Source organism: Macrotis lagotis, chromosome X (assembly GCF_037893015.1).
Source record: "Macrotis lagotis isolate mMagLag1 chromosome X, bilby.v1.9.chrom.fasta, whole genome shotgun sequence".
NCBI lineage: Eukaryota > Metazoa > Chordata > Mammalia > Peramelemorphia > Peramelidae > Macrotis > Macrotis lagotis.
Window position 1 is genome coordinate 491,546,606 of NC_133666.1, and position 24,214 is coordinate 491,570,819.

Sequence of the window (24,214 nt, forward strand, 5' to 3'; positions counted from 1 at the left end):
TTGGGCACAAATAGACTATATGAATACCTTGGATGGGTACTCTAAACTTACATATTCTTTAAGCTGTTTCAATTCTGCCTTACTCATAGGGTACAGCACTCTCTGATAAGAGCATACCATGATGAGTGGTCTTGTTCCAGTGTCTCCCATGCTGTACAATCAATTCCAAAGTTCTTAAGAGAGACCTCAAAAGTGAAATTTTATCACTTTTTCTGACTCCCTTGTTAGTACTTGTCCTGTGTGAGTTCAACCAAAAATTGTCTTTTTGGCAAGCATACATTTCATTTTCAAAGCAAAGTGACCAGCCCATCTCAGTAATGTTCTTTGTAGTAAGATCTGAATGCTTGGCAGATTAGCTCAAGAAAGTGTCTGGTATCATATTCTGCCAAGTGATCTTCACAATCCTCCTAAGATAATTTAAATGGCAATCATTGAGTTTCCTTGCATGATGTTGGCAGATTGTCCAGATTTCAGGCATACAACAATGATATCAGCATAATATCTCTGTAGACTTTCAGTTTGGTAGTTTGTTTGATACCTCTTCTCTCCCACACTTTCAAAGCCTCACTTATTGTCAATGTGCACCTCTTTGGAAAGGACACTGCCAAGGCAAGTGAACTTGTCCACAGTACTTAAAACTTCTTGCTGCAACCATTGGTTCCATTTATTGATGGTATGGTGCTAGGCTAATGAATTACCTGTATTTGCTTTATGCTACTCATTAGGCTAAAGTTAGCACAAGCTTCAGAGAATCGATCCTTACTTTGCTGCATCTCAGTTTTAGAGGTTGTACTGATCTGAAAATTAATCTGAAAATAGAAGACCATGAACCAACACTCCCTTAATTTTGGTCTTGGCTTGTTAGGCTTTTAAAGTTGAAGAATGATGTTGTCTGTCCTTCGTTCTCAAAGAAGACCATGACACAAGGGAGGTGATACCATAAAAAGCACATGAATTGAATTTTGAGTGAGGTGGTGCTATTCTAAGTCACCAGCCACACTTTCTCCTCCAGAGTCATATGACGTCATCATCATGACTCCCACATCCCAGTCTATTTCTTTCCATGTCCTTCTACTATACCCTTTAAAATCACTGTTCTACTGATAATGCAAAATCAATCACTGATAACCTGGATTGCATCCAGAGTCATCTCCACTCATCCTGATCCATATCTGACATGGAGGAATAAAAGGATACAAATGTGTTTAATACCCTCAAATTATTTATAAACCAGTTAAAAGATAAATAAACATCACTAAATAACAACACAGTATTGCATATGTTTCACCTCCCTAATGTTGTGATCTTCTTTGAGAATGAAGGACAAAAATCATCAGCTTTCCACATTCATTTTCTGTAAGATTTTTGAGTTCTACAGTCTTCCACTTCCAACCCTTTCCTTCACTTCCTTATTTAAGTAAGTAATATGATATTGGTTTTACATGTACAATTATGACATAAGAATTCTTGAGGACATAGAGAAGTACTGAATGAATTCATGCCAGTCAATAAAATCTAGAAAACCTAAACTGAAATTAAAAATTATATTTGTGTATCCTTTACTTTGCTTGCTTAGGATTTTTCATGTAATTCAGTACTCTTATGAGGAAGAGTAGCATCTGACTCAGCTATATATGCAAGCTCTATTTAATATTTATTCTTGATAATGGCAATGAAGATACAGCTGATAAGGAAAGCTTAAGTTAGTTGTTTGAGTAGAATCTTGAGAACTGGTAATGTGCACATTTTATACCCATGGTCTTCTGGTCTCTTCCCTCACCATGTTTCATTCAATCCACCCAACTCCCTGCAAACAGACAGGCAAATCAAAGAAAGGCAAGTGGTGTGTCACCTGTTCAGTGATTATACAAAAATTGAACATGTTACAGTCAAGTGATTTTATTTTCTCTAAAGATGAGTAGACTTGCAATTTCCAGCTGTTATAAATTAACGAGCTATTTGATATTCAGAGATAACCTTTTGACATCAAATTCTAGATGTGATTCAGATCTTTCCAACTCAGTAAAAAGCAACATTTGGGGAAATGTTTTGAAGACACAAGGGGTTTGGTTTGACTGCATTTCCCTGTGACAAAAGTCCATCTGTACACAGTGTAATGACTTTATTTTTCATTGACTGCTTAAAAGCTCCTTCATGGAAATGTAAAAAACATATGATACTCTGGCAAGGAAAGAAAATTTCTTTGTCATATGGCAATTGTTTAAAAGAAATATAAACATCAAAATTATATTTAAATGTATCTAAAACTACTATATTATTTCAGCTATAGTAATTAGGGAGTCTCTGAAGGCAGTCGATAAGATAAATCTTTTTTTTTCTTTAGAAATAATCTTCAGTTTTTGAGTAGTCTTTAAAATGCTTTAACTAGGGGCAGCTAGGTGGCACAGTGGATAGAGCACTGGTCCTGGAGTCAGGAATACCTGAGTTCAAATCCAGCCTCAGACAATTAATAATTACCTAACTGTGTGGCCTTGGGCAAGCCACTTAACCCCATTGCCTTGCAAAAACTAAAAAAAAAATGCATTAAATAAATGATTTTCTATTTAAATACAAAGGATCATTTACAGGATTACAAAAATGCACAGCTAAGCTGTTGACTTTTTTCCTAATATCAGTCCTTTCCTTTTAAGCAAGTTTAGCCAATGGGGGGAGGAAATCAGTTTGTGTTCAATATTTTTTGCCCATTTGCCACAAACTGGAGAAGACTAAGAGAAAACAGTCATAGGTACCTGTTTCCTTGACATTGCTTCTAAACAATAAAGAACAGCAAGGATCAGAACCTGGAGATTTAATTCTACTTCCAACTATTCCAAATGTATAAAGTACAGCCATAGAAACATAATCTCCTTCCTTCTGTCCCAGTTTTATGACCTCCACATTTAGGAGAATACCACTGTCTGAATTTTCTTTTGTTATTTGAAATACTGTATATCAGCAATTGAATACCTGGAGATTTTTTTTTAAATCAACATATTTAAAATGAGACAAAAACAGCTCACCTGTTGGTCTTGAATTAACATCTGTTCAACATATAGTGTAGAATAAAAGGCACTTAGTTATACCTCTCTATTTCCACAGAGCTACCATACTATACCATAGAACAAATAGCTGAGGTAATTGTTCCTCTTATCAAAGATTGCCCTGCTAATGGAATGGAATATATCTTCTTTCCTCATTGCTATAATTTCTCTTTCTCTATTTTATTCATATAAGCATTTAGAGATATAATAATTCCCCTAATAAATTATTTGGCTGTATCCCAAAAGCTTTGGTTTGTTGTCATTGTCTTGGACAAAAATTAATAATTATTCTTTGATTTTTGTTTAATGCATTCATTCTTTAAAATTAGGTTATGTAATTTCCAATTAATTTCTGGTTTCTCTTTCAATGACACTTTATCATGAAATTTTTATTGCATCATGATCTGAAAAGGATGTATTTAATAATTCCACCTTCCTGCAATTGATTGTGGGATTTTTACTGCCCCATTTCTGTACAGGTGTGATGATATACCCCGAGAAGAAGGTATAATTGTTTCTCCCTCCATTAATTTTATCCAGATGTCTATCATCTAAATTTTCTAATATTCTATTCACCTTGTTAACTTCTTGTTTAGATTTATCTAATTTGAATAGGGGAAGGTTGAGGTCCCCCACTAGTATAGTTTTTCTATCTTTGTCTTTTGTAATTCATTTAGTTTATCCTCTAAGAATTTGGATCATAATGGTGAATAAATATATATATATAATTTATATTAATTTAATGTATACATTAATATATATTTAATAATGATATTAATTCATTATCCAAGGTATCTTTTAGAAAAATACAGTTTCCTTCCTTATTGCTTTTAAAGAAATCTATTTTTACTTTTGTTTTTTCTGAGAGCTACCCCTGCTTTTTTTCAATGCAGCTGAAGCTTAACATATCATCCTCCATTAAAAGCTGTGGGAATGGCTTATGCATCGCTCTGCTTCATATGTGTTTCTTGAAAACAACATATAGTAGGATTCTGGCTTTTTAATCCTCTCTGCTTACATCTTTTAGGAGAGTTCTTCCCATTAACATTCATGGTTATGATTACTAACTCTATATTCCCTCCATCCTATCTGCTCTCCTTCATTCTCTTCCTCTTCACCACTGTTTTGCTTCTGATCACTCTCTCCCTCAATCTGCCCGCCCTCCTATCAATCACCTCCCTTTTCTTTCCCCTTTTCTCTTTTACTTTTCTCTTCCCTTTTTCCCTTCCTTGTATCAGTGCCTTCTTCCTATCATACTCCCCCTTTCTTAATTCTCTGTAGGGTAAGAAAAATTTCTAAACCAAACTGAGTATACATATTATAACCTCCTTGAGCCAAATGTAATGAAAATGAGATGCAGGTAATTCTTACTCTCTCCCTTCTTTCTCTCTATTTGGAATAGGTCATCTACACTTCTTCATGTGATGTAATTTACCCAAACTGCTTCCCCCTTCCTCCTGTCCCAGGACTGTACCTTTTTAAAAGGTCTTAATCATTTTTATTATATCATCCCATCTGAACTTTTTTCCCATACTTTCTCTTGAAGTTTAATTCTCGAATAGAGATACATTTTTGAAGAGTTACAAATAACCTCCTCTAATGTAAGTATGCAACCCGTTTAATAACAAGAATAACATTTTTGGTTTTTTTCTTCTGTTGATCCTTTTATGTATCTCTTGAGTCTCTTGTTTGAAGATCAAATTTACAGTTCAACTCTGAGTTTTTCAACAAAAACTATTTTAAAATCATTTTGTTAAAGGTCCATCTTTTCCCCCTGAAGAAATATGCTCAAATTTTCTGAGTTCCCCTTCCCTCTGGAATAACATATTGGAGAACTTTTGATCCTTTAATGTTGATGCTACCAAGTACTCTGTAATCCTGATTCTGACTCCTTAGTATTTGAATTCTTTCTAATTCTAGAATTTGGCTACAATATTTCTTGGTGTTTTCATTTTGGGATCCCTTTCAAGAGGTGATCTGTGGATTCTTTCAATGGCTATTTTGATCTCTTGTTTTAGGATATCAAGACAGTTTTCCTTGATGATTTCTTGTAAAATGTTGTCCAGTTGCTTTTTTTGATCACGATTTTCAGGTATTCAATACATCTTTTGTAAAATTTGTTTTCCATTTACATGCAATGGTAATTTCTACCATTCATTTTTTGCAAAGTTTTGAATTTTATATTTTTTCTCCTTCCATCCCTTTTCTTCCCCCCTTCCCAACAGAAGATAAACTTATAAATTCTTTACATTTGCCTCCATGATATGCATAGATTAAAATTGAAAGTGTTTAGAGAAGAAGCAGATCCAAAAGGAAGAAAGAAAATATTAGAAATAGTGAAATTATGTAATATATGAGACAACTTTTAAAAATTGGTATTCATTTAAACTCCCTAGTTTCTTCTCTTGATACAGACAGTATTCTCCATGACAGATCTTCTAAAACTGTTCTTGATTATGGAGTGAGCAAGTCCATCAAGGTGGATCAGCACCCCATGTTGTTAAGGTGAATAATGTTCTGGTTCTGCTCATCTCACTCAGCATTAATTCATACAAGTCCTTCCAGGCTTTTCCCTCATGATTTCTTATAGAATAGTAATGCTCCATCACATACACAGACCACAACTTTTCAGCCATTCTCCAATTGACAGGCAACTCCTCAATTTCCAATTCATTGCTATTACAGAGTAACAATGAATATCTTTTATACATGTGGGATTTTTATCTGGTAGTCATTATCTATTCAAAATACAACTGCAGTGGTGGTATTTCTGGATTAAAGGGTATGTATATTTTTATTGTCTTTTGAGCATAATTCCAAATTGCTCTCCAGAAAGGTTGGATCAGTTAACAGCTCCACCAACAATACATTAGTGTCTGAGATTTCCCACATGACCTCCAGTACTGATCATTATCCTTTCTGGTCACATTGGCCAATCTGAGAGTTGTGAGGTAATACCTAAGAGTTCTTTAATTTGTATTTCTCTAATCAGTAATGATTTAGAACAATTTTTGGAATAGTTAAAGTAAAAATGACAATTCTACTCAAATTAAATTACTTATTCAGTGTCATACCAATCAAACTACCAAATTAAAACTTTACTGGGCTATAAAAAATAGTAATAAAATTCATCTGGAATAACAAAATGGCAAGAATACAAAGGGAACTGATGAAAAAAAGGTAAAGGAAGGTGGCTTAGTGCTACCAGATCTAAAATTATACTATAAAGCAGCAGTCATCAAAACTACCTGGTACTGGTTAAGAAATGGAGTAATGGATTAGTGGATTAGCATACATTCAAAAGAAAACACAGTAAACAACTACAGCTATCTTCTATTTGACAAACACAAAGACATCAGCCTCTGGGATAAGAACTAACTATTTAACAAAAATTGTTGGGAAAACTGGGAAACAGTATGGGAAAAATTAATCATAGATCCACATCTCACACCCTATACAAAAATAATGTCAAAACGGGTACAGGATTTAGACATAAAGAGCGATACCATAGATACATTAATGGACCAAAAATATTATGTCTATCTGATTTATGGAAAAGGGACAAATTTATGACAAACAAGAATTAGAGTACATTATAAATGCAAAATTAATGATTTTGGATATATTAAATTAAAAAGTGTTTGCCCTACTAAAATCAATGCTGCCAAAATTAGAAGAAAAGTGGAAAGCTAGGAAAGAATCTTCACAACCCGGAGTTCTGATAAAGATCTCATTTCTAAAATATATAAAGAACTGCATCAAATTTTTAAGGTCACAAGTCATCCCCAATTGATAAATGGTCAAAGGAGATGAACAGACAATTTTCAAATGATCTTGCAAAAGCTATTTAATTTAATGTAATCAAAAATACCCAGTTTATTCCTAATAAGTTTCTCTATCTCTTCTTTGGTCATAAACTTTTCCCCCTTCCCTAAATATGACTGGCAAACTCCTCTTTGATCTCCCAATTTGCTTATAATATTGTCTTTTACATCTTCACCCTGCACCCATTTTGACCTTATCTTGGTATAGGATATGAGATGTTGATCAAATCCTAGTTTCTGAAATACTATTTCATTTTTCCCAGCAGGTTTTATAGAAGAGTAACATCTTATTCCAGAAACTGGACTCTGGGTTTATCAAACAGTAGATTACTCTGATCATTTCTTGTTGTCTCTTTTCCACCTAATCTATTCCACTGATCTAGCACTCTATTTCTTAGGCAGTACCAGACAGTTTTGATGCCTGATGATTTATAATGTAATTTTAGATATGGTATGGCTAAGCCAAATTCTTTTGCATTTTTTCATTAAATCCCTCGATTTTCATGACTTTTTTGTCCTTCCATGTGAATTTAATTAATAATTTTTCTAATTCACCAAAGTGATTTTTGGAAGTTTGATTGGTATTGCAATAAAAAAGTAATTTAATTTGGGAGAATTGACATTTTTATTATATTAACTCAGCCTAGCCATGAGCAGTTGATATTTGCTCAGTTATTTAGATTTGATTTTATTTGTGTGAAAAATATTTTATGGCTGTTTTCATAGAGTTTCTAAGTTTGCCTTGGCAGACAGTCTCCCCAGTATTTTATGTTCTCTGAAGCTATTTTAATTTGGATTTGTTATTCTATCTCTTGTTGTTATATCTTATTAGTAATATGTAGCAATGCTGAAAATATATGTGGGTTTATTTTATATTCTATGACTTTGGTAAAGTTGTTCATTGTTTCCACTAGTTTTTTTAGATGATTTATTAGGGCTCTCTAGGTATGGCCATCTGATCATCTTCAAGGAGTCATAGTTTTGCTTCTTCATTCCCAATTCTAATTCCTTCAATTTCTTTTACTTCTCATATGGCTAAAGCTAACATTTCTAAAAAATATTGAATAATAGTGGTGATAATTGGCATCCTTGTTTCACCCCTGATATTATTAAGTGTATCCCCATTGCATAGAATCCTTCATAATGGTTTCAGATAGATACTGTTTATCATTTTAAGGAAGAATTCATTTATTCCTATGCTTGCTAATATTTTTAATAGGAATGGATGCTTTTTTGGGCAAACACTTTTTCAGCATCTATTAAGAAAATCATATAATTTATTAGTACTGTTACTGATAAGGTCAATTATGCTGATAGTCTTTCTAATATTGAACCAACTCCACATTGTTGGAATAAATCCCACTTGGTCATAGTGTTGCTTTTGATAGCTTGCTGTAATCACTTTGTAAATATTTTATTTAAAATTTTTGCATCCATATTCATTAAGGAAATTGTTCTATAATTTTTGTTCTTTTTTTGATTCTTCCTGGTTTAGATATCATCACAATATTGGTGTTAAAGAAGAAATTAGGCAGTGTTCCATCTTCACATATTTTTGAAAATAGCTTATATAGAATTAGAACAAAATGTTCCTTGAATGTTTAGTAAAATGCAGTTTTGAATCCATCTGGCCCTGGAGATTTTTTCTGAGGGAGTTCATTGATGGCTTGTTGAATTTCTTTTTTCTGAGATAAAGAATAATCAGCTTTTTAATTTCCTCTTCTTTTAACCTGGGAAATTTATATTTATTTTAAATATTAATTCATTTCATTTAGATCATCAAGTTTATTGGTATACAGTTGGGTAAAATAGTTCTAAATTATTACTTTAAATTCCCCATTTGTTATGAATTCACCTTTTTTTGATACTAGTAATTTGATTTTCTTGTTCCTTTTTTAAAATCAAATTAACCAGACATCTATTTATTTTAGTGTTTTTTTATAAACCAACTCTTGATTTTATTTATTAGTTCAATAATTTTCTTGCATTCAATATTATTAATTTCTCCTTTAATTTTCAGAATTTTTAATTTGGTATTTAATTGGGGATTTTTAATTTGTTCTTTCTCTAATTATTTTTAGTTGCATGCTCAGTTCATTGATTTTTTTTTATTATATTCATGTAAGCACTTAGAGGTAAAATGTTTCCCCTAATAATTGTTTTGGCTGAATCCCTTAACTTTTGTTATGTTGTGTTGTTATTGTCATTGACTTGGATTGAATCATTAATTCTTTCTATGATTTGTTGTTTGATCCACTCATTCTTTAAAATTAGGTTATTTTGCTTCCAATTAGTTTTAGATCTATCTCTCCCCCATGGTCTTTTATTGAATATGATTTTTATTGCATTGTGGACAGAAAAGGATGGATGCATTCAATATTTTTGTCTTTCTAAATTTGATTATGAGGTTTTTATACTTCAGCAGATGGTCAATTTTTGCATAGTTCCATGTACTACAGGAAAAAAAATGGTATATTCCTTTCTATCCCCTTTCAATTTTTTCCAAAGATCTATCATGAATAAGTTTTCTAACATTCAATTTACCTCCTTAAACTTCCTTCTTATTTATTTTATGGTTAAATTGATCTAATTCTGAGAGAAGGAAGCAGAGGTCTCCCACCAGTAGAATTCTGCTATCTATGTTTTCCTGTAATTCATTCAGCTTCTCCTCTAAGAATTTGGTCACTTCTTGCATGTATATTTAGTATTGAAATTATTTCATTGTTTATGGTACCTTTTGGGAGGATATACTTTCCTTCCTTATCTCTTTTAATGAGATCTATTTTTATAGCTGCTTTATCTGAGATAAGTATTGCTACCCCTGCCTTTTTCACTTCAACTGAACCATGATAAATTCTGTTCCAACCTTTTACATTTACTCTGGATGTATCTCTCTACTTCAAATGCATTTTTTGAAAGCTGCATATTGTGGAAATCTGATTTTTAATCCACTCTTTTATCCATTGCTGTTTTATGGGAGAGTTCATCTCATTTGCATTCAAAGTTACAATCACTAACTCTTTATTGTTCTCCATGCTCTCTTCCCTCCATTTGTATATTTCGCCTTTTTTTCCACCTTCCTCCTATTCCCAATATTTTGCTTCTGAATGCCACTTCCTTTAGTGTGTGTTTCCCTTTCTTTTCTTTCCCTTTTTCCTTTATCCTTTCTTCCTTTCCTTCCTTCTGTCAGTCCTTTTTTTCTTACCTCCCTCATTCCCCTCTAAATACTTGAAAGGTAAGATAAGTTTTTCAATTCAACTGAGTGTGTGTTAATCCCTCTTTGAGCCAAATCTGATGAGAGTAAGATTCAGGCAGTTCTCATCTCTTCGCTTCTTCTCTTCTATTGCAATGGGTCTTTTGTACCTCTTCTTTTATTGCAATTTACCCCATTCATTCTCCCCCTTCCTCCTGATTCTTAGTCCCCCTCTTTTAATCCCTCTAATAGAGTTACAATTCTCAAGAATTGTGAGAATCTTCCTCCCATATGGGGAAAATAACTAATTCACTCTTATTGGATAACAATTTTTTTTTCTTTTCTCCTGGTTACCTTTTTTCATATATCTCTTCCATCTCCTGTTTGAAGACTAAGTTTTCTGTTTAATGCTGCTCTTTTCATCAGGAAAGGCTGAAAATTTCCTCTTTTGTTAAATGTACAGCTTTTCCCCTGAAAAAGAAGGCTCAGTTTTGCTGGATAGTGAATTCTAGGCTGTAATTCAAGCTCCCTTGCTCTCCAGAATATCATATTCCAGGCCCTTTGATCCCTACAGGCCTTGCTCATTGGGGTTAGGAATGCCAGGAGGGATACTCAGTGAGCAGGCCTGTATGGAATGCCAGAACCTTTCTCTGGATTGTCTGTGTTGTGGTGAAAGTGGCCTATTCCCTAGAATGGGGTAGCATCAGGACTGTCTTTGGACAATCTGGGCTGAGCCCTTAGGCTACAAAGGTCAAAGGCTCTCTCTGGGTAATCAACTTAATCAGCAATCAGCTGGGGGGAGATCTACTGGCCATACTTGAGCCTTGGACCAACTTGTGAATACCTGGGTTGTTTCTATGTTTGTTCTGGAGAATTTCAGGCCTTCCCACAGGAAAAGGGTAGAGAGAATCAGCTAGAAACACAGGGACTACACTAGAAACACCAAGACTCAGGACTGGGTCTTCTAGACCAGTTGAGTTAATCAGACAGGTGCCTGGCCACTGAAGACAGGTGTCTGGGCCACAGTTTTCCCAGCTGCCACACACACTTTAAACTCTTCTGTTACTGTTCTCAGGTCAGTCCCTCCAGTCTCACCCCACTGCCCCTGCACCAAATCTCTGCTCTATGTCTTGCTGGTAGATGTTCTTCTCAGTTCTTTTGTGGGTTTTGTGGATCCAAAATCGGTAAAGTGAATTGATTCATGTTAGTTTTTGAGGGAACAGTGCCTGGTCTCTCTTTGCCATCTTGGCATGAAGTCTACTTCAATACTTCTTAAATTATCTCTCCCATATCTATCTACCAGGTCATTGTCTTTTCACTGAGGTATTTTACATTTTCTTCTATTTTTTTTCATTTTTTTCATTTTGCTTTACTAATTCTTGACTGGTTCAATTCTATTTTTCTTTTTTTTTAATTTTAATTTTAGGTTTTTCCAAGGCCAACAGGGTTAAGTGGCTTGCCCAAGGCCACACGACTAGGTAATTATGAGGTGTAGGAGGCTGGATTTGAACTCAGGTACTCCTGACTCCAGGTACAGTGCTCATCCATTGTGCCACCTAGCTGCCCCCTCAATTCTGCTTTTCAAAGAATTATTTTCTTCATTTGAATTTCAAATACTTTTCCCATATTTTGTCATCTTATTTTTTAAAGAGTTTTCTTCTTTTTCCATTTTCCCAATTGTATTTTTAAGGGATGTTTTCTTCAGTCAATTTTTGTGCTTGCTTTTGAAAGATGTTGAATTTCTCTTGCACTTCTTTTCCCAATTTTTCTACTTGGTTTTTAAAATCCTTTTTGAACTCTTCCAAGAAATCTTTTTTAGGCTGGAGACTAATTCATATTCCTCTCTGGGACTTCACATGTGGTACTTTTTCTGTCATCTATTTCTGAGATGGTGGATGGTGTTTTGTCCTTCCTTACCTTCAGAGTATCTTTCTATTGGGACAACTATTCTGACTCTTCTTATTCATTCCCTGACTCTGCTGTCACAAAATTCCTATGTGTGGGGAGGTGCCCATTCCCAGACCTTCTGCATTGGGAATGCTTGTGGCTTATTCATTATGATGGGGCTGTCCAACCCCTTCACACCCACTAAACAAGGGGTTTTGGGTTCTTGTATTGAAGTCCTTTCAGCTGACTTGATGTGCCATTGGCCTGCTGATCCAGGATGGACCTCTACCATAAATCTTTGCTTTGACTGGTAGCCTCAGGTTGGTCTCCTTTGTACTCTCCCTATTCTTGTCTAAGCTCCCTGCTCTGTGTTCCACTTTCTGTGCTAGGACACTCTTCTCCCTAAGCCCTAGAGAGCAGACCATTTCTGAGATCCTTTCTAAATATATTAAACCTGGAAAATGCTCCAGTCTGGTTTTTTTGCAGGTGACCTTTAATTTATTATTACTATTATTTCAATAATTTTGTTATAAGAGTAAACATAAACTCCCCTCCCCCCCAAGAAGATGAGAAACCTCAAGAATGTGTGAGAGAGAAAGGAAAAAATATATATATACATCAATCTGTGTTCAGATTCCAATGGCTCTGTCTCTGGGGTGAGTTGCTTTCTTTATCATAAGTCCACCAGAGAAGTTGCTTCAATATTTTCCCCCACAGTTTCTATTACTAGCTGTACCTCCACACTATTCCTCCCCACTCTCATTTTTTCTATTCTACCTCTCCTCTCACCCTGTCCCTGCTCAAAAGTGTGTGGTATCTTAGTACCCACTCCCTCAATCTTCCCTCTCTTCTATCAGCTATTTGCCCCTTCCCTCCCCCCATCCCCCCTTATCCATCCCTTGCTTCTCAGTTTTCTCTAGGGTAAGATATATTTCCTCACCCTATTAAGTATGGATGTTATTTCCTCTCTGAGCCATTTCTGATGACTATGAAGGCTAACTCATTCCCCCCCTTTCCAGTCCATTGAAAAAGATTTTTCTTGATTCTTATGTGAAATTTCTTAGCTTCTTCTTCATCTCCTTTCCCTTCCTGCCAGTACTTTTCTTTATCACCCATTGACACCATCTTTTTACTATATTATACCATTATATTCCACTCCTTCCTGTGCCCTGTCTATAAACGCTCCTTCTAACAGTTCTTATAAATGAGAAAGTTCATATGAGTTATCAATATCTTCTTCCCATGCAGGAATACAAACAGTTCAATATCATTAAGTTCCTCATAGTTAGTCCTTCTCATCCACCCTCTCTATGGTTCACCAGAGTCCTGTACTTGGAGATCAAACTTTCTGTTCAGCTCTGGTTGTTGTTGCAATACAAAAATTTGAAAGTGTACTATTTCATTGAAAGTCCATCTTTTCCCCTGAAAGAGGATGTTCAGTTTTGCTGGGTAGTTGACTCTTGGTTGTAAACCAAGATTTTTGCCTTTTGGAATAATATATTCCAATCCCTATGAGCCCTTAATGTAGATGCTGTTGGATCCTTTATAATCCTGACTATGGAGCCTTGGTAGTTGAATTGTTTGTTTCTGGCAACTTTTAGAATTTTCTCTTTTATTTGGGAGTTTGGGAATTTGGCTATAATATTCCTGGAAATTTTCATTTTGGAATCTCTTTCAGGAGGTATCCAGTGAATTCCCTCAATTTCTATTTTACCCTCTGCTTCTAGGATCTCAGGGCAATTTTGCTGTATTATTCCTTGAAAAATGACATATAGTCTGTTTTCCTGATTGAGGCTTTCAGATAGCCCTATAAGTTTTAATTATTTCTCCTGGATCTGTTTTCAAGGTTGGTTGTTTTTCCAATGAGATATTTCACATTTTCTTCTTATTATTGGCTTTTTTGGAAGTTTTAGATTCTTCCTGAATTCTTGAAAAATCATCTTCCTTTAGTTCCACTCTGCATTTGAAGGAGTTATTTTCTGCAGAGAACTTTTTCATCTTCTTTTTCAGCTGTCCAAGTCTGCTTTTTAAGGCATTCTTCTCATTTGCCTTTTGTTTTGCTTTTTCCATTAGGCCTAAACTGATTTTTAGCATATTATTTTCCTCAGTATTTTTTTATATTTCTTTCACCAAGCTGTTGATTAGATCTTCATGATTTTTCTGGATCACTCTCATTTCTCCTCCCAATTTTTTCTCCATCTCCCTTAATTGCTTTTCAAAGTCTTTTTTGAGTTCATCCATAGTATGAGCCCATTTTCTATTTCTCTTGGAGGTTTTGGATACAGAAGCTTCAATTTTGTCAACATCTGAGTGTGTGTTTTGATCTTCCATGGGACTAAAGTAATTCTCTATGGTCAGATTCTTCTTTTTCTCTTGTTTACTCATTTTCTCAGCCCAAGACTAATATACAGCACTTCCAAGGCTTTGGGGGTTTTTTCTGGTCTGTTTTTCTGTGGGTTCAGTCTTTCCAGAAATCATTCAGAGGATGTTTCTGATGGAAGACCAGGAGATTCTAGGGAAGTTGCTGGAATCTCTCTACCATTGTGGCTCTGCCCCTGCCATCATTTTATACTCTTAAAAATTATTAGGGGGTGGCTAGGTGGAGCAGTGGATAAAGCACTTGCCCTGGAGTCAGGAGTACCTGGGTTCAAATCCAGTCTCAGACACTTAAGAATTACCTAGCTGTGTGGCCTTGGGCAAGCCACTTAACCCCATTTACCTTGCAAAAACCTAAAAAAAAAATTATTAGAGACTCCACAAACATCTTTTTGTTTATGAGAATTTTATCTATTAATTTTATTAGCAATTTTAAATGGTTTGGTATAATTATCACTATATTTGGCATAAAAGACTCACTTAAAATATCTTGGGATCCTCATAGTTTTCTAGACCATAATTTCAGAATTATTACAACTGTGGGAAATAATTGGTTGGTTGAATTATTCTGATTTTAATTGTATCAAAGAAATGGCCAGGTTGCCTAAAAGACAGAGATAAATGAATGAATCTATTCTGCTTTTACTCTATTAAATTGGGGCTTTTTTCCCCTTTTTTTGGAGGGACCCATATATATGTATGTATAGAAACTTCAAAAAATATCTAAAATCCATTATCTTTAAAATAAATCAGAAATATGGGGGTGGGAGAGAGATCAGAATGAACAACATATGACTTTGCCTCACCACCAAAAAAAACCCCAAAAAACTCATTTGCTTCCAAGTAAATTGCTTTGAGACATTCTGCAGTTCCCTAAAATCTACCCAAAATATGAAGGATAAATGCAGGTATACAGATAGAAAGAAATAACTTCAGAAAATATTAATGTAATTAGTTGGATGATATTGAGGGATATTCTAATTTTTAATCTCCAAAAGTTTAGGCTTTTTTATTCTTTAATAACCTTATGTTTTCTAATACTCACCATTGGAAAAGTATGGATTCAACAATGTCCTCTGCCACCTTTCTAGTTTTGAGATCATTTCAGATTAAAGTATGTTTTAGATACTCAGTAGCATTCTGAATCACACAAACAGATCTCAATATAACAGGATTCCTCAAAAGAAAAGATATTATGAAAAATAAATGAGCAAATATCATGATTTGCCCCTTTATCAAATAAATCAATAATATCACAAAGCAGAAGAAGAATCAGCAACCTTACAGTCCTGAAACATGCATTGTGACTCCATAAATCCTGGGGGGGGATGATGTTTTACTCATCCTCTGAGAGAAAAAGCAAAATCAAAAATAAACTTATTAAGTTTCTTATGACTTTCTTTTCCTGCTATCCTTTTATGCTTCTCTTGAGTCTTCTATTTGAAAGTCAAATTTTCTGTTCCCTTGTGCTTTCTTCATCAGAAAAGATTGAAAGTTACCTATTTCATTGTATAACCACCTTTTTTCCCTAAAAGAATATGTTCAGTTTTTCTGGGTAATAGATTCTTTGTTGCAATTCAAGTTCCTTTGTCTTCTGAAAATCATATACCAAGGCTTTTAATGTAGAAGTTGCTAAATCTTCTGCTATCCTGACTCTGGCTCCACAATACTTGAATTGTTTGGGTTTTTTTTTCCCTTCCTCCTTGTGATGTTTCTCCTTATCCTGGGACCTCTGAAAATTAACTATAATATTCATGGTAGCTTTGATTTTGGGATCTCTTTCAAGTACTAATCAGTGAATTCTTAATCAGTGAATTCTTTATATTTCTATTTTATCTTCTGGTTACAGAATCTCAGGGCAGTTTCCCCTATGTAATTTCTTGAAAGGCAATGTCTAGGCTCTTTTTTTATTATGACTTTCAAGTAATCCAAAAATATTTTAATCTATCTTGGATCTATTTTCTATGTAAGTAGTTTTTCCAATGAGATATTTCACTTGTCTTCTATTTTTCATTCTTTTCATTCTATTTTGCTGTTTCTTGATTTTTCATAAAATTATTAGCTTTAATTTGCTCAATTCTAAATTTTCAATTTATTTTTTCAGTTACAAACTATAAAAGTTTTTCAATATTCATTCACATGCATATTCATATTGTAAGTTACATGATTTCCATCCACACTTCCTTCCTACCTCCTTCCCCTTAGTAATGAGAAGTCAGGTGAATATTATACATATACATTTGTGTTTAACATGTTTTCAGATTATTCATTTTTGCTTTGAGGAATTAGGATTAAGTAAAAAGAAAGAAAACCATGAGATAGAAAAGAAGTACATAAGAGAAATTTTTAAAAAGTGAATATAATGTTCATTCAGATTCTGATGGATTGTTTTCGGTTTTGTATTTTTTGTCCATAGCAGTTCTCCTATGCTTATCTCAGTTCTCTGAACTGCTTAGAGGAGTTGCATCCTTCCAGGTTGATTAACTCACAATGTTGTTAATGTGTACAGTGTTCTCTTGGTTCTGCTCCCTTCACTAAGTGTCAGTTCGTATAATTCATTCCATGCTTTTCTAGAGTCCAACCATTTATGATTTCTTGTAGAACAATAGCATTCCAGAACATTCATATATCATAATTTGTCAACCATTTCCCAAATTAATAGACATCCACTCAATTTCCTATTCTTTGCCACTACCAAAAAACTAGTAGGGATATTTCAGAACATGTAAAGCTTTTCCCATTTTTTATGATTTCTTCTGGATATAGGCCTAGAATTTGAATCATTGGGTCAAAAGGTATAATCAATTTTATTACTCTTTTTTTTCATAGTTCCTTACTGCTCTCCATTCACAATCCCATCAAGAATGCATTAATCTTTCAATCATCCCATAATCTCTTGAACATTGACGATTTTCCCTTTTTTTTTGTCATCTTATCCAAGCTGGTAGGTGTGATCTGATACCTCAAATTTGTTTTAATTTGCATTTCTCTAATCAGTGATGATTTGGAACATTTTTTTTCATATGATTATATTTAGCTTTAATTTTTTTCATTTCAGAACTTTCTATTTATATCTTTGACCATTTCTCAATTGGGAAATGACTTGTAACCTGATAAATTTGATGCAATTATCTATATAGTTTAGAAGTGAGACCTTTAGAACCCCTAGCTGTGAAAATAATTTTCCAGCTTTCTGTTTTCCTTTTAATTTTGTCAGCATTGGTCTCATTAGTTCGAAAACTTTTTAATTTAATTTGGTTAAAATCATCCATTTTGTAATTTATGATGTACTCTATTTCTTGCTTAGTCATAAATACCTCCCCTTTCCAAAGAACTGACAGAGTATTTCTTGGTCTGTTAATTGATCCATGGTGTCACACTTTATTCAATTTTAATTTTTAAGGAATTATTTTCTTCAGTGTGCTTTTATACTTTCATTTCCATTTAACTATTCTACTTTTTTAAGGTGTCCTTTTCCTCATTGACTTTTTTGTTCCTCCTTTATCTTTTACCCTAGTTTGATTTTTAAAGTATTTTTTATCAGTATTCTTTTTTGTGTCTCCTTTATCACTATTTATTTTTCGTGATTTTATTGTATTGTGTTCATTTCTCTTTCCAATTTTTCTTCTACCTCTCTTACTTGATTTTCAAAATCCTTTTTGATTCTTCTATGGTCTGAGACCAATTCATATTTTTCTTGGAGGTTTTGAACTTTGAAACTTTGATTCTGATATCTTCTGAGTGTGTGTGTTATGATCTTCCTTACCATCATAATATCTATGGTCAGAGATTTTTTTCATATTTGCCCGTTTTCCCAGACTATGGCTTGGTTTTAACTCTTTTTTTTAACAGGGTGGAGAGTACATTGTCCCAAACTTTAGGGGCTTTGTGCAGCTGTTTCCAGAGGTACTTTTAGGGACCTGCAAGTTTTCAGGTCTTATAATATGATATGATCCAAGGAGAGCTATACTTATTACTTTCCTGACTAGTTCTTTAGTTTCTGAATGACCACAAGTACTCTTTTCATCCCTGAAACCATAAGGAGAATCCTTGCTCTCCAGTAGCTGCAAGCTCTAGTGTGCCAGTGCTCCTTTCTGCCCTTGTTGGTCCCAAAATGTGAGCCATGCCTGATTATGGAAAAATCAAGAGTCCTGCCTCAGCACTAGCAAAGAGACTGGTCTTCTGACCACTTGTTTGACCCTGTTACTGTAGAAAAACTGAGATATCTGGAAGCAGATACTGCTGAATCAGTGGCTTCCAAGGTCTGTTCCTGGTTTCCTGGGTCTGAGTCTGAGCTGGTATGGTGGCACTGAACTTTCCTCTCACCCAAAATACAATAGAACTTTCCTGTTGACCTTTTAAATTGACTTTCATGTTTAGAGGCTTGGAAACTACCACTGAAGCCACTGTTTGCTGGGATCCATGGAATTTAATTTCAAAGAAGAAAATCTTCCTGACTTTTACATAATCCTAACACTCATCTCTACAGAAGTATGTATTGAATCAAGATCTTCCTGACTTCAGGACTCTTTCCACAAAGTCAAACTGACTCTAGAGATGTAAGTATTGAGATTTTTTTTTCTTATAACAAAGCTAAATTAACTCAGTAGCTTTCATCTACTGTATTCTTAGGACACACGCAAAACAGTTTTAATGAGTACTTCTCCCATGGGTAGCCTTAACTCTTCAGGTTAAACTTTCCTAGTTTCTTCAAGCAATTCCCCTATGAGAGCATCTGGAGACCCATAAACATCTCTTTTGTCCATCTCTGGATGCATAAAATGTGGTTCTCCACACCTAACACAATTTTAGATGTGTCCCAAGAAGAAAACAATCCTGAGGGGTATCATCTACCCAGTCTAGGACATGGTCTTATTTTTAATATAGTCTAGCACTGAAAAAGGATAAAGTCTCCTAAAGTCTAACCCTAGAGACTTTTAGGTTTAAAAAAGAGGCATATAAATTGGAATGGAAAAAATTCCAGGCTCTGAGTCACATTTAGAATTTATTTGAACCTTGTCAAGTTCTAGTTTTAATTCTGGACTTATTTTTATAAAATAAATATAATCACCCTTCATTCCTATTTCAGACTAGGATTAAATATTTCCAGCCTTTAAATGATAGGTTTCATGATGAGGAATGAGAACAAATTATGAAATTCATTCTGGAGAAAAAATGCAAGGAATAATTTGACTTGTGTCCTTTACTTTGATAAAAGTAAATTTCAAACTATCCAAAGAATGTATGTGTAGGGGGTTATGAGATAATATTTTATCAGGAAAAAAAATTGGTCCAAAAGGATTGGAAGTGCTCAGGAATTAAATTCTGAACACATAAATAGAAACTGGTTGTTTTCCTTTGATCTACAAAGAGAACCAAAATGACCTCACATTCTAAAGTCAAGTTTTAATGTATCCTACTCAGACTGATCAAAGTAATATGAGCCCAGAATGTTTTGCCACAGGTCGGGCACAAATTGGTCATGTGAACATTTGGGGTACATTGACTAAATTTGTACCTCTAGTGTTTTTTCTTGGACAATTTCAATTCTGATTTGCTCATAGAGCAAAAACCTTCTCTGATGAGGGAATACTATGCTGGACAGTCTTGTGTTAGTATCTCTAATGTTGCACAGTCAAATTCCAAAATTCTTCAGAGGGAGCTTGAAAAATGTCTTTGTATTGTTTATTCTGATTTCCATTTGAACACTTTCTAGAGGAAAGAGTTTCTCTCCCAGAGTTTCTCTTTATAGAGGGCTCAGAATTTTGCAGTCATCTCTGAATTTCCTACTAGACTCACTCCTTGGTTCAAACTCCACAAAAAAAATTCTTCAACCACTACCATTTCATACTCCATCCCACCCCACCCCTTCTTTTCTGGCCTCATTTTATACATTGTAAAAACGTATAAAATTATATCATTAAATAATTTATACATTATAAAAATTTCTTGAGGCAAAGAATATCTTCCATATTATTATTTGTATCCCTAACTTTAGCACAGTGCCTAGCAAAGACTTAATTTTTTTGACTATTTAAAGGAAATATTTTAGTTGGAAAATCTGGAGCTAATGAAGTGACCACATGCAAACCAAAGTGTTTCAAGTTTCGATTTCAAATTTGAATGAGATTTCAAGTGAAAATCAGGAATATGTCTTTGATCATTCAATATGTAATTTCAGATTTTTATCATCAACTTGGTTTAAGGTAAAAAAAGTCATGTGTGTAAAGATTACAGATCTTGAGGAGACAACTAACACTGAATAATAGAAGCTAGGCCTAAAAAGATCATGTCAAGTTATGACATTGGGCTCAATCAACATTGTGTGTAAATATATTTAAACATGTACATATAATGTCAGTCTCAATATGTTTTTGTGTATATATATACATGCATATATATGTAGATGCATACATACATATCTATTTATGCACATATATACCTACCTATACACATCCATAAACACATATACATAGTCAAATTTCATTATTTACAGGTGTCATTTTTGCAAATTATTTTATTTACTAAAATTTATCTGTAACTAAAATAAATGCTTCCTCTACTTGAGGGGCCATAAACATACTTGCACAGAATGGTGAAAAATTTAAGTTACCTAATATGCACATTTCCAGTTAAATTCAAACACAGAGATGGTCTGTCTTCTTGTTTTAACTCTTATACTGTAAAGAAATGTACTTTTTAAATATTTGTGTCACATTTTTCATATTTCTATGATTTTTATTAGTGTTTTAGGTATTTAAAATGCCCCCCCAAAATAATGATAAAGTGTTGTCTAGTGGACCACAACAAGAAGACTATAACATGCCTTTGCAGAGAAAATATGTGCTTTAGATAAACTTGCTCAGGCATGAATTATAGTGTTGTTATTGAGGAGTTCAATATTAATGAATCAACAATATGGTACAACCAGAAAAAAAAAGAAGAGGAAATTCATTGATCTATATATACATGGTTGCTCCAGAAAGTGCTAAAGTAAATGGTGTGACCAGAGACTCCCAGAAACCTAACTCTCTAATAACATTTAGCTAACATATCTATAGTTCTTTCAGGTTTGCATAGTGCTTTACACATATTATCTCATTTTATCCTCGCAATATTCCTAGGTGCCAGGTGTTATTATTATTATCATCATTTTACAGATGAGGAAACTGAAGAAGACAAAAATTAAATGATTTAAGCAGACCATATATAGAGGAAGTATCTGAGACAGTATTTGAATAGAAGTGTAGTCCAATTGCAGTTTTCTCTTTCTGTACCAGCTAGTTCCAAGGTGATGGATGTGAGGTTGAAATGAAGGGTGCTTTAATTTGTTTTTATCTAATTATTGCTGATTTGGATCAGAGAAGAGTTTCTGAAAGAAGAAAGATCTCAAGGTTTAGCTAGTCCCCTTCAAGTCTCCTTTAGGAACTCATTAAACTTTGTGTTTTGTTTTGTTTTTTCCCCTAATGCTTCAAGAGTCAAGTTATTTCAGGTATTCTTGACTTTCAGCTTTGAGAGAGAAGATGGAAGAGGCCCAAATCATTTCAAATCACTGAAGGAAAAGGCTTTAGGAAGGATGAGCATTCTTTTTTTTTTTTCAGTTTTTTGCAAGGCAATAGGGTCAAATGGCTTGCCCAAGGCCACACAGCTAGGTAATTATTAAATGTCTGAGGCCGGATTTGAACCCAGGTACTCCTGACTCCAGGGCCGGTGCTCTATCCAGTACACCACCTAGCCACCCCTGGATGAGCATTCTTAATCATGTCTAGAATATGTTCTCCTATGAATATCTTCTCTTGTGGAATTGGTATTAGGTGGGATAAAGTTTAAGTCAAGATATAATGCTCAGGAAAAGATGAAATTTAATTATATTTCCTAGATATACAATAGTTGTAAACAGATAAATACATTTCTAGAAAGGCACTCCATCTCCCTCTGATGTGAAAAGAATGGTGGCATCAAGTCCTAACATCTCACTTCCCCTCCTGACAGGAATGAAAGTCTCTTTTGAAAAATGGAGAGTGAGGCAGCTAGGTGGTACAATGGATAGAACACAGGCCCTGGAATCAGGAGGATCTGAATTCAAATCCAGCCTCAGATATTTAATAATTGTCTCACTGTGTGACCTTGGGTAAGTCACTTGATCCCATTACCTTAAATAAATAAAACATTTTTTTTTAAATGGAGAGAAAAAGAGGCATGCACAAAGAAAATCTGTAAGTGAGAAGCTAAAGATGAGACAAAGGTTTCAAGCCTAGGAAATTCAGAAAAAGGTAGTGCATTCAATAATAATTGGGTAATTAGGAAACTAGGGGAGAGCTTAGGAAGAATGATAGTAAGTTGTGTCTTGATCATACTGATTTTGCAGTGTCTATATAGAATCCAATCTGAAATGTTCATTAGGCAACTAGTTATGTGAGATTGAAGAGAAGTTAGGGTTGAAAAAATTGATCTGAAAATCATTTTCATAGAAAAGATAATTAAAACTATGGAAAATAGATGAAATCAATATGTGAAATAGTAGGGTCTGAGAAGAAAAGAGGACTCCAGAGAATACTGCAGGACACTAATGGTAAGCAATTGTGACATAGAACATCCATCAAGGAAGACTGAGAAGAAACGTTCAGACAAGAGGAGAACCTGGGGAGAGTAAGATCCAAAAACCTAGAGAAAAGAGATTTTTTTTTTCAGTAGAAGAGAGTTTCAAAGGGTATGGAAAGGTGAAAAAAGGAAAAGATCATTAGATTTGCAATTAAGAGATTTTTGGTAACTGGAAAAAGCAATTTCAGGCAAATGGTGAAATCTGACATCAAACTGCAAAGAATTTAGAAGAGGACAATATTCTTTTTTTTTTCAAGAAATGGTTAAAAATTACAAAGAGGTAGATTTTGGGCTTAAGGTAAAAAGATACTTCCTAATAATTAGGGCTTATTCAGAAGTGGAATGGTCTAACTCAGGAGGTAGTGGTTTCAACCTCAAGGGAAATCTTCAAGCAGAATCTGAATAATCATTCAAAGAAAATAATATAAATAACATTTCTGATGTTTCCCACATAAAAGAACTAAAGGTCTTCTGATACTTCTTTCAGATTCACGAGTCTCTGATTCCATGACTAATCCTATACTAGCATTAATAATAAGTGAATGAAGAGGAGGGAGAGTAGGAATAATAGGAGTAGAAGTAATTGTAGTAAAAGTAGTAGAATCAAAAGTAACAGCAGCAGCAACAGTGATAGTTATAGTAGTAGTAGCAGTAGCAGCAGCAGTAGTAAACATTTATACATGAAGTAGGGGAAATATTAGACAGAAAAAGATGTTTTAAAATTAATCTGTTCCTTCTACACTGACAAAGTACTTTACAAGCCCCACCACCACTACCACCACCACCACCACCACCACCACCACCCACCATCCCTTTGTCCAAGCTAGGAGTTGAAGTCAAAGAACTTTTAGTAAAGTGTTTTTCTTCTTCCTGGAGGGGGACTGCCAGTAAATCCCTGCCCCTAGGCACAAAACAAGTCCCTATCAAAAAAACCAATAAATCCCTGCCTTGGCCTGAAAGGATTAAGTCTTTAACCTACCACTCCACATCCAAAGATCCCTCATTATCATCTCTTTTTGCTGCAGCAACCTCCCTCAATATATACCTAAATTAACTCATCTTTCCAGCCCTTTTAAAAGTTCCTTCACTTTTCAGTTGAGTTGCTCATCTTCCTAAGTGAAGAGGACTCTCTCTGGGAGACAGCAGTCTCCCAAAATAACCTCTTATGCCCCTATACTTTTCCTTACTGATTTTCCTCTAATTGATTTCTCTCTCCCTTAATTTCTGCTAATCATAGCAACACTTAAACCTTTTTGTCTCTAAAATTTCTTCTTGTTTTTTTACAGGAATTT